This window comes from Macrobrachium nipponense, chromosome 14, assembly GCF_015104395.2.
Source record: "Macrobrachium nipponense isolate FS-2020 chromosome 14, ASM1510439v2, whole genome shotgun sequence".
NCBI lineage: Eukaryota > Metazoa > Arthropoda > Malacostraca > Decapoda > Palaemonidae > Macrobrachium > Macrobrachium nipponense.
In genome coordinates, this window is record NC_087207.1 from 54,729,375 (window position 1) to 54,742,416 (window position 13,042).

The 13,042-nt window shown below is 33.9% G+C and overlaps 1 long non-coding RNA gene across 1 annotated transcript; it reads right to left on the reverse strand.

Annotated features, from left to right (window-relative positions):
• Positions 1–2,537: 2,537 nt before the first annotated feature.
• LOC135226114 (uncharacterized) lies at positions 2,538–6,775 on the reverse strand. Its single transcript, XR_010317169.1, has 5 exons — positions 6,578–6,775; positions 4,387–4,497; positions 3,722–3,756; positions 3,328–3,404; positions 2,538–2,728 (listed from the first exon to the last, which is right to left on the reverse strand). It is a non-coding gene; the product is annotated as an uncharacterized LOC135226114 (long non-coding RNA).
• Between the last annotated feature and the right edge of the window lie 6,267 nt (positions 6,776–13,042).

Sequence of the window (13,042 nt, forward strand, 5' to 3'; positions counted from 1 at the left end):
GGTTTCCTATAGATACCTACGTGCCCGCCCTCCTGTGTCAGTAGATACCCAGGACACATCTGGGTACTCCCATCTTCCCTCCCACCTACAGGTTTCCTTTAGATACCCACATGCCCACCCTCCTGTGTCAGTCAGTACCCAATTACCTCACAACCTACTCAGCTTTCTAGACGGATCCAGTACCCGTGAAATTAGTCATGTGTTGCGCAATGCCCCGTGCCAGGAAGGCAATTACGACATCATTTGGGCGTTGGTATTCGAATGACAATACCCCGATGCATACCGCGGGCATTAATTAACAATTTAGGTATATTAAGTGAGGCAATTGCAGATGGCAGTCAGTGTTGCCAGATGAGTGTTTTTATTTGAGCCAAGGGGTTTGTTTGTTGTGACATTTGTGATTTGTGATTTGTGATTTATGGCAACAAATTGGACTTGAAACAAAAATAGACGCAGATGAATGAATGACTTAAACAGCCAGAGACGAAAATTAAAACTTTTTCAATTGATTAAATATATTCATCTTGATTTTTGTGAAGAGGAAGAAGGGGACACTGCTTGATTGATTGCATGAATTTTATCAGTTTTGTAAAAATAATTACGATTAAATTCCTTCTTGGGTTCTGGGATTTATTGATGAATTAAAAATTATTTATAGTAGCTTGATTTGACCCTAGTGAGAACTTGTCCTCAAAATTTGTAAACAATTCTTTACATACATACATACATATATACATAGTTCAAAATCAGCCTTTTTTTAACACTGCAAGTGCCCTGTGTAACAATAATTCTTTTGGATAATCTATGCTACTATTTTAAACTACCTTGCAGCTTCGGGTAATGTGGGACAGAACAGAAACCGTCGGGCTGCCGATGTAAGAGTAAGAGTTAATTTGTTTTTATTATTGTATTTTATGAAGGATGTTAATTTTCTAAAAAGGACTTCAACGTATTCATGGCTATGTTTCTCCACGTATTATTAGAGAGAGAGAGAGAGAGAGAGAGACGCAAGATTAAACCCACAGCCTCAAATTCAATTTAATCCAGTCGACAAGAGAAACAAGGTTAGTCTCCTGAATGTTATATAATCTTCCTTTCTTTAAGAGGCGCAACGGTGGCTTCCTTCGATGGTTAACCTCACTCTTTTTATTTTTTGGTCTTTCTCTTTCTATGATTTCCATCTCGGCGTTAATTTCTTTTCTGGGAGTGCAACTCCAGCTAGTCTTGATATATCATTTCAATTACCATCAGGTCTGGTTGGATAAAGATGTTAGGTTTCTGTATCATCCGCTGGGGCTAGAAAAAGAGGGTAGGGCTCGCAACCTCACCCACAGGTGTTTTCTTGGAAACAAGGAGTGTGTTCCCTTCTGTTCCCACCCCATTTGAAGGGCAAAAATAAACAGGCATTTGGAACCTCTCTGCACTGGTTCGAATCCTGTCAAGGAGGAAGCTAATATATATATATATATATAATATGATATATATATGTATATATGTATAATATGTATATTATATATGTATCTATATATATATATAATATATATATATAATATAATATATATATATATAATACAATGATGAGTTGATCACATCACCGTGATCCATATATACGCGTCAAGTTACAAATGTCCCTTAATATCTAATTCGTTCTACCTCGGAATTATAATATATTTTCATAAATGTTAACCGAATGAGAATTTTATAGCTGATATGCAATTCGTCGGCTCGTCTGATCTGTACGTCCTGAATTCGTGGTTTCGTGGTTCGCGCCCATGAGCCGACGAACTTCTTATCGACTAAAAAATTCCCCTTCGGTTAACATTATACGAAAATGCGTTAATTCCGAGGTAGAACGAATTAGATATTAAAGGAGGAATTAGATATTGAGGGACATTTGTAGCTTAATGCACGTGTATATATGTAATATATATATATATATATAACATATATATATATATATATATATATATATATATATATATATACATATATATATATATATATATATATATATATATATATATATTCCTTTATCTACAGAAACCTAAGGAATGGAAGAAAAAACAAAAAGTATTGGCTCCTTCATCATCCTGGGTGTTATTGCAAATCTGCGATTATTATCACCTTTGCTAGCCTTCATAATACCCTTTCCGTATTAATAAAACAGTGGAGGGTGAGGCCGATTTGGTAGCTATGCATGTCGCCTAGGTGTTCTCTCCCGTATTTGTAAACCAATGGCTGACTCTCAAATAGCTTAATAAGTCCTCGGTGCGCCAACGCCTCGTTGAGACACAATCACTATAGAGTTTTACAAGACCCTTCCAGATTTGGCCAGTACATTCGAATATGCCGGATGGCTCCTTGTCACATTGCTCTTTTATATAACAGAACCTATTCTGAATAGTCTTATATATTCTTCATCTACTGGAAACAATGGCTACCTTACTTTTTCCCATACGTCTGACACCTTTCGATACCAAATATAATCACAAATGATAAGAAAACAAGTTCGTTTTGTAAAAAAAGATAATTATATCACAAACGATGCAGTTTTTTACAGGTTGTTAATCGACCCTATCAAGTCATTTCACAATTTCACAGGGATAATACAGAAATACGGACGAGCGACTTAAACGTTTCGGCCACAAGATAGCCATCCTCAGGTAGAAAGATGGCGCCTTATGGATCGTCAAATGGCACGAATTTCAAGTCCTTCGATACTGCAGCACTGAAAGACAAAAAAGGGGGAATGTGGTGTTAGCTATAGTTAGAAAATAGAATCAATCTCTGATCAAAGTTGTAGTGTTCTTGAATACCACTGCATTTTGTTCGCTATGCATAGCGTCTCTGAATACGCCAGCATGTGCCGTATGATGACCAATGGTGGTTAAACAATTATAAAGTAGGCTTCATTTGAATTACTTCGTCTTCCCCCCCAAAAATCAACTTACTGCTCCATCTCCCCGAAAGGAGTTATACATCTGTTTCCCCCAGTCTGTGTTATTTGTTTTTATGCCTACTGTCAGTAATACCGTTAAAGCAAACTTGCATTACGTGACGAAATGCAAAAACGGTGTTTTAATTTGTAACTTAAGCAGTCTTATTATATTATTATGTAATAATCATCCAGCATTTGTACCCCAGTTTCCTGAATTTGAAACACCAATATTATGACAAAACATAAGAAACTTTAGATTGTGACGGAATTTGTATACATGATTAATCCTCCAGCATTTACACTTCAGTTTCCTGAGTGAGGAAAGAATTATATAAGTGGTTTACTTACCGGTATAAAAATGGCGCTAATTTTACGTAAATTGTACTTACCGGTATAAAAATGGCGCTAATTTTACGTAAATTGTACTGCTTGCAAGTTGTCTTCCACGTTCAAGACACCTTCACTCCTGCAAAAAAACATTCAAACACGTATTTTCATTTTCTTTTCTCATATGTTTTTTCTTGTTTATTTTTATCTCGAGTTCATTTACTCGTTAATTTACATATTCATTAAGACGCAGTAACTTCTGGATTACATTAACTGTCCGAAATCATTTAATAGTTTATCTATTCATTCGCTTTTGATTTTGTAATGTACACAAATAATAAAGCGTATTTTGCAAGGCTTGAAATGTCTTCATACCAGATCTTACCGAGAGAGAGAGAGAAGAGAGAGAGAGAGAGAGAGAGAGAGAGAGAGAGAGAGAGAGAGAGAGAGACTCACCTGATGTTTCTCCCAATACGGCTTCGTTGTCCATTCTGAAACAGGAAATGAAATGAGTTGAGTTGGATGATTGTTTTCAATGTTGCAGATTATCTCTCGAAAAACAAGGGCATGTCCAGATAATGTTCAGCTTTATATAATTATATATATATATATATATATATATATATATATATATATATATATATATATATATATACCTGTTCTCTTTATTTCAAGGCCATGTTATGGGACTATATTTCTTATTTGTTCTATGTTTGCTTTTTGAAAGGTGGATTGTACATTGTGTGTTTTGTTTTGTTTTATATATATATATATATATATATATATATATATATATATATATATATGTATATATATACATATATATATATATATATAATATATACAAAAGTAAACACACAAGTATACAAAAATATACAATCCTCCTATATATATATATATATATATATATATATATATATATATATATATATATATATATATACAAAAGTAAAACACACAAATATACAAAAATATACAATCTACCTTTCCAAAAATAATAAGACCCAACAAATAAGAAATAAACTCCCGTAACATTAGCTTGAAATAAAGAGAGAACAGATCAACGCAAGAAAAACAAAAACAAAACAAACAAAAACATAAATAACAAAGAAAAAACTCACATTTCTTTGCCTGGAAGTGTGCCTGAATCCGGTAAAGTGACTCTGAGGCATAGCAGAGACCAGTGTGCCAATCGCCACGAGTAAAATCAGGATGTAGAAAAGGGTCTTCATCTGTTAGAGAGCAATAATTATAATCGTCATCATTTTCGCCTTGAATCTAATGGAGAAATATAATGATTTCATCATATTCATCATACATGTTTGAAACTGTCTGTCCTTATTAGTGATATGATCTTCTATGTGAAGTTATTTGTTATGATAATTTTACTATGAAGGTATTGGAAAAATAATGATTTCATCATATTCTTCATATATTTTTTATGATGATTTTGTAATAAATCTATTGGAGAAATAATGATTTCATCATATTCATCATAGATGTTTGTAAATGTCTGTCATTATTAATGACATGATCTTCTATATGAAGTTATTTGTCATGATAATTTTACTATGGAGCTATTGGAGAAATAATGATTTCATCATATCCATCATATATTTTTTATGATAATTTTGCAATAAATCTTTTGGACAAACAATGATTTCATCATATTCATCATAGATGTTTGTAAATGTCTGTCATTATTAGTGATATGATTTTCTATAGAAAGTTATTTTTCATGATAATTTTCACCAAAAATCTATTGAAGAAATAATGATTTCATCATATTCATGATAGATGTTTGAAACTGTCTGTCATTATCGTTCAAATGTTTTCCATTATATAATTATATATAAATTATGTATCGTCATGTTTTTAACCATAAATCAATTGGAGTAATAATGGGTTCATCATAGATATTTGTAAATGTGTTATTATCGTTAATATGTTCTTCATTATAAAATTACATATAAATTAATGCATTGCTATTATTTTAACCATAAATCTATGAGAGAAATGGTGACTTCATTGTAGATATATATAACTTTTTTTGGAAGCAATTAGAAACATTATAAAACAGCATACATCTGTGAGAGTAATTATTCTTATTAGTAAGAATTTCATCATACATGCCTAGAAAAAATAATCGTTATAATTATTAATCTTATCAAAGAGATATTGAAGTATTATGATTATCATAACTTTCTCAAAGAGATCAGTTGTATTATTGACAGTTTCATTAGTCTGTGGCAGAATTCATCCCGGTAATTGATATTCTAACCATGAATATGTGTAAGTAATTATTATCAATAATCACATGATAATTTTATCGATAAATTCCTTTTCGTTCTATCAGATATTTATTTCCTATCCACAATTTCAAGAAAAATCCGTGGGAATAATTATATTATTCTTTGATAATTTCATCAAAGTTTCTCACGTGGGAACTATTGTCCCTAAGATTATCATCATAAATCCGGGATAACGGCTATTATTATTATTATTATTATTATTATTATTATTATTATTATTATTATTATTATTATTATGTTCGTGAGAGCAGTTTGTAAAATCATTAATAATGTCATAAATACCTGTGATTATTATTATTATTATTATTATTATTATTATGATTATTATTATTATTATTATTATTATTACGATTATTATTATTATTATTATTATTGCCTCCCGATTCTATGGAATCAATAATCACCATGAATATTATTAGTGACATTCATTGACAATCATTTGAGTAATTAATTATCTTTGCCATAAAAAATGTTCAAGCGGAGATGCAACGTATTATTACTGTAAAACTATCTCCTCATATGTTTTAATAATTTACTTACATCTTTACCTAATTATTTATTAATTTGTTAACTTTTATTATTTTCTAATAACTGACCCCTTCTTTCCGTATTTCATATTACCCTCTGCTATTTCTTTGCAATGAACGTCATATTCTTTGAGGATTTAATTTCAAGTCAATGGCCCTGTTGGCTTGTTCCATATGAACCAATGTAATTTTTTGCCATGCAATACTTAAAAATATGCCAATAAAAATTTTCAAATAATGTTTTGTAGATTCTAGTAGGGAAGTATTTTGTCATCATCATCCATGAAATAATTAAACCTCCAAAAATCAACATCAGACAGCATTTTAGAACAAGTCAGTAAACTGCGTTGAATAAACACATAAGATGCTAAGAAAAAAATATACACACAAGTAATGTCATATTCTCTTCTAATCTAGACACTATGTAACCCTTTTCGTAAGTTTTATAATCTTTATCGAAAACCATACCTTACCTTTATCACAAGTGAAGTAGTTCGGAGCTAAATAAACTTCTAAAGTGTGACGAATCTTCGGTTATCAACTTCAGCTACGTCAACTTAGCAACGAGTCCTCGGTGTCGAACTTCAAGTGGGTCAACTTTCAAGCGTCGAAAACCTTGACAGATTTGACTGATATCCAACGGGAGGTCTTCTTTCCCGAACGTCCAACTCACAACTGAAGAAAGCGTTCCTGAACTCATCCTTTTAAAGATCGTTCAAGCAGGAATAATCTCAACTTCCAAGAATTGGCCTTAATTCGTGCTTCCGGTTATTTCCAGCGAGGCGCCTGCGCGCGCACGCAAGCCGACGCACCTTTGTTACGAACCCTTTGGCGTAGCGGCCAAATTACGACCGGGCTATTGTGTCCCGATGGGCTCACAAAAGCCGCTGGAATGTTTCTCCAATAAAGCTCTTATTTATTTATTTATTTCTTTTTTTTAACGCGAGGTTTTTCAGATGGGCCTTGGCTGGAGGCTGGAGACCGGAAGCGTGGTTTAGAAACTATCATTTCTACAGATAAGAAGAATAAGACGAAGAGGTAGAGGAAGAAGAAAACCAGGAAGAGGAAGCGAAAAATCAAGAAAAAGAATTTAACAAAAAATAAAAGACAAAGTGTTTCCGTCTGGTGCCTTACCCATTCCGAGCAAGTTATGTTGAGTATATCTTATAGTTTTACCAGACCACTGAGCTGATTAGCAGCTCTCCTAGGGCTGGCCCGAAGGATTAGATATTTTTACGTGGCTAGGAACCAATTGGTTACCTTGCAACGGGACCTACAACTTATTGTGGGATCCGAACCCCATTATATCGAGAAATGAATTTCCATCACCAGAAATAAATTCCTCTGACTCCCCGTTGGCCGAGCCGAGAATCGAACTTCGGACCACCGGATTGGTAGCCGAGCGCGAAATCCACTCGTCCAACGAAGAACTTCCGAGCAAGTGAAAATGACGAAAAAGAAGAAGGCGGAATATTAATGGTTCTCTATATTTCCCAGACACGCTAAAAAAACCATAAAAATTCAGATTACAAAACAAAGAGAAGTGGAATAACGAGAAGGCAGATAACAGCATAACCTAGAAGCTTAGTTAAACCCAGGTTTTAGAAACGAGTGGAAAAGACGAAAAAAAAAAAAAAAAAAAAAGGACCAGCACTTAGAAAAATATCATCTACCAGGTCAATTAAAGTGAAAGCGACATCCTTGCCGTTCCTAGGACGGTGAAACCATCCTCAAAAATAAAATAAAATAAATAAATAAATAGATAAAGGACAACCTGAAGGATGGCCAAGGGTAAACAAAAGCATACTGTTCCATTCTCCGGCTACCCGGAATGTTCCCATTAGAGTGCAGGAGGCCGCGTCGGAAATGACACAAAGGACCGTTGCGTCATGACGTAAGGGTGGCATGACGTCATCGAGCCGTAAGTATAATCGACGAGCAATCAGTGAGTAATCCAGAAGGTATTCTGGATCCTGGAAGGCGCTTCCAGGCTGAGTAATCCGGTTGAGGGAAAATTATTTTCCCGAGGCAGTTCATCCGACTTGAAAAGGAGAGGGAAAGATAACACTGGATTATTATTATTATTATTATTATTATTATTATTATTATTATTATTATTATTGTTGTTGGTGTTGTTGTTGTTGTTGTTGGGAAAAAATCCCTCTATCGCGAGAGTATACATATTGTTCTAAGAGATCCACAATAATAATTAAAAAAATGTTGCGAGTTCGTGTATAATTTAAAAACCCATTATAATAGCTTTCGAACCCTTCACTGGGTCCATCTTCGGTCCAAAATCTGAAGATGAACCCAGGGAAGGGTTCGAAAGTTTTTATACAGGGTTTTTAAATTATACACGAACTTGCAACATTTTTATTTTTATTATTATTGTAGACCTCTTAAAACATTATTATTGTTATTTTTATTATTATTTTTTTTTTTTTTTGCTCTATCACAGTCCTCAAATTCGACTGGGTGGCATTTATAGTGTGGGGTTCCGGGTTGCATCCTGCCTCCTTAGGAGTCCATCACTTTTCTTACTATGTGCGCTGTTTCTAGGATCACAATCTTCTGCATGAGTCCTGGAGTACTTCAGCCTCCAGTTTTTCCAGATTCCTTTTCAGGGATCTTGGGATCGTGCCTAGTGCTCCTATGATTATGGGTACAGTTTCCACTGGCATATCTCATATCCTTCTTATTTCTATTTTCAGGTCTTGATACTTATCCATTTTTTCCCTTTCTTTCTCTTCAACTCTGGTGTCCCATGGTATTGCGACATCAATGAGTGATACTTCTTGATTTTGTCAATCAACATCACGTCTGGTCTATTTGCACGTATCACCCTATCTGTTCTGATACCATAGTCCCAGAGGATCTTTGCCTGATTGTTTTCTATCACTCCTTCAGGTTGGTGTTCGTTCCACTTATTACTGCAAGGTAGCTGGTGTTTCTTGCACAAGCTCCAGTGGAGGGCTTTTGCTACTGAATCATGCCTCTTTTTGTACTGGTTCTGTGCAAGTGCCGGACATTCGCTTGCTATGTGGTTTATGGTTTCATTTTTCGTATTGCACTTCCTACATATGGGAGATATGTTATTTCCATCTATCGTTCTTTGGACATATCTGGTTCTTAGGGCCTGATCTTGTGCCGCTGTTATCATTCCTTCAGTTTCCTTCTTTAGCTCTCCCCTCTGTAGCCATTGACACGTGTCATCGCTGGCTAGTTCTTTATTCTGTCTCATGTATTGTCCGTGCATTGGTTTGTTATGCCAGTCCTCTGTTCTGCTTGTCTTTCTCCTGTCTCTGTATATTTCTGGGTCTTCGTCTACTTTTATCAGTCCTTCTTCCCATGCACTCTTGAGCCACTCGTCTTCACTGGTCTTCATATATTGCCCCAGTGTTCTGTTCTCGATGTTGACGCAGTCCTCTATACTTAGTAGTCCTCTCCCTCCTTCATTTCGTGTTATGTATAGTCTGTCCGTATTCGCTCTTGGGTGTAGTGCTTTGTGTATTGTCATATGTTTCCTGGTTTTCTGGTCTATGCTCCGAAGTTCTGCCTTCGTCCATTCCACTATTCCTGCGCTGTATCTGATTACTGGCACTGCCCATGTGTTTATGGCTTTTATCATATTTCCGGCGTTGAGTTTTCACTTGAGTATCGCCTTGAGTCTCTGTATATATTCTTTCCTGATCGTGTCCTTCATCTCTTGGTGTTTTATATCCCTTCCTTCCATTATTCCCAGGTATTTGTATCCCGTCTCATCTATGTGTTTGATGTTGTTCCCATCTGGTAGCTTTATCCCTTCAGTCCTTGTTACTTTGCCCTTTTGTATGTTGACTAAGGTGCATTTTTCTATTCCAAACTCCATCCTGATGTCCCCAGATACAATCCTTACAGTCTGGATTAGGGTATCTATTTCCTTGATACACTTACCATACAGCTTTATGTCGTCCATGAACATCAGTTGGTTAATTCTGTGGTCTCCTTTTTTGAGTTGGTACCCAGCATCCATCTTCAGCAGTACTATTATTATTATTATTATTATTATTATTATATATTATATTATTATTATTATTATTATTATTATTATTATTATTATTATTATTATTATTATTATTATTATTATGAAATAATTTAGGATTTTTCCTAGATCGTGACCCCGCAAGGATTTTAACCCGGTACGTATAAACCACTGGGGCACTTTTGACATATGCCCTGTTGGGGATGACCGTTAAAAAACGTAAACAAAAGACTGTAAATATCGTATAATGACCTCCGAGGAATATCAGTTAAAGATAGCGTCCCCAAAAAACCCTTGGGAACAAATCCATAATTCAATAACTTTAATAACTAAGGAATAATCTGGGGTGATAAATCTAAGCATAAGCAAAGAATTAATCCCGTTAGTTGGATATATATCGCTGAATGTGGATGGAAAGTTTATTTTACCCACAATCTTATCACAATTCTTTCATAGTAAATCCCGTAGGTTTCTGTAATCATCTACGGTCGAATTTTCTCGTAACTCACGCGATAGGAATATTGCTTAAGACCAGAGGTTTTCAACCTGGGTTACGCGTGCCCCAGGGGGTACGCCAGGAGTCTGTCAGGGGGTGTACGAGCTCCCCATGGCACTCGAATGAATGTTAGAGATGCTGAAGACCTTCAATGTGCTTTAGAAGAATCTGTTCCTCGGCCAACTAGGATACTTACTGCAAACAGTTGCAGCTATTTCATAACTATTGCAGCTGATGTAATAATGTATTTTGTTTTCGCAGCTCAGTACCATAACCTTGGAAATTTACTGCATAGCCAGAGGTAAATAATTATGAAAAAATGTGTTTTTTTATGGAATTCTCTGTTTACAATGTTTTGATTATTTCAGGAGAGTTATGTAGTACTTACTTCCCCTCTGTACAGTTTTTCTGAGGTGGTTTTGTTTTCCACGTTATACAAAGCGAAGGGGGCACATTACAAATACCCGAAAGGGTACGTGGGGAGGAAAAGGTTGAAAACCCTTGGCTTAGTCTACTATGTCCATGGACGCCCGCACGTAGGGGCAAGGGGCGATACTTCCCTCCCACCTTGAAGTCCTGGAAGATTATACTATTATATATATATATATATATATTATATATATATATATATATATTATATATATATATATATTGTGAACAAGACCGTAGCTGATGGTCGAAAGATATAAGTTCCTGTACAAGAATATATAATTTTAAACTACAGGAGATTTTACATCATTGTAGGTTGTATACCCATATATATATATATATATAGATATATATATAGATTATATATATATATATATATATATATATAATTTCTTTATTAAAGAAATGCAGACGTTTTGAATTTAACCTACTAGTTCAAAGGGTCAAAAAGTATTTGTCTGCTTAATGCTGGAAACTATCCATGTATGTATTAAGGTCCCCCCCCCACCCCGCCCAACACTCCCACCCCACCCCCTTGGAAAATATGCCGTGGGCTCCCATGTCTATTTAAATGCAAAAATAGTTGTCATTTACACTGGCATATTACAATTTAGGATCATTATTTTATAACCTTTTTTATATATTATGAGTTCTCGTTATCTCATTTGAGTACAATGTCAGATGATGGTGTAAGTTTGCATTGACAGTAACTAAGGCAAAATAATGAAATGAATAAATATATTATCCACGTGCTCTGTACAAAGAGCGAATCAGAGGTTACCTGATCTAGGTACTACATAGCGGAACCAGTTTGAGCAAAGAGTACACACGCATACACACATACACATACACATGCACATACACATAGTATGCAAAAGTGAAAGCCAACTAAAAATCTGCCTTAAAATAAGCCCCGAAATTCCACTACCTTTGAGTATTGGGCTGCTATTTTTTTCTTGTCTTTCTTTCTTTTTAAAATTCGAAAACGTATATTCATATCTTTATGTTTTCGAATTTTTTACATATTCAATTTTGATATATTCTAATTTTATTTTATTTGAATTTTTATTATACTAGATTGTTTTTATATATTTTTATTGCATGTTTGGATTTTTCAACTCGATTTTTTTATCTATTCGATTTTATATATTCATTTCTGTTATGTATTTGCATTCTTAACGTTCGATTTTTAATGCATTCTTCTTTTTTTGAATATACTGAAAATTTTGGCGTTTTGCATTTGCCTCCTTATAAATATAGGCATTTTTATAGTTTTTCCTTTAATTCTTTCTAAATTATTCTCTTTTACTTACGTAATGAAATATCTCTCAATAAAAGTAAAGAAAACTCATTTATGGGATTTGCTTTTTTTTATTTTCACGCAAACGAAACACGATAGAAAAAAAATACATCTATAAAATTTCGATTTTATTTCAATGTTTGCTCTAATTTTTCGCTTATGAAGGAACACAAAAACATCATTTATATCATCTTTTACCTTTTATTTCTGAAGTAGTGCTTTTCTAATGAATGATTATAAAAAAAATACCACACATTTCCCCTTTTACTTTTGGACCAATATTCCACTGTTGAATGACAGTAAAGGAAACTCATTTATTAACAGCCCATATCCCCTTTTATTTCTTAGACATATTCCTCTTTTAAACGGCAATATAATAACCACATTTATAATGCATTTTCCTTTTATTTTTTAGGCAAATTTTCCTCTTTTAAAATACAATAAAAAATCCTCACTTAATTTTTGGGTTAATACTTGTCTTTTAAATGACAATAAGATAACCACATTTATAAAGCAGTTCCCTTTTATTTTTTAGGCTAGTTTTCCTCTTTTAAAATACAATGAAAAATCCTTACTTAATTTTTGGGCTAACACTTGCCTTAAATGACAATAAAATAATCACATTTATGATGCATTTCTCTTTTATTTTTAGGCTAATGTTCCTCTATTAAAATACAATAAAGAAAATTCTC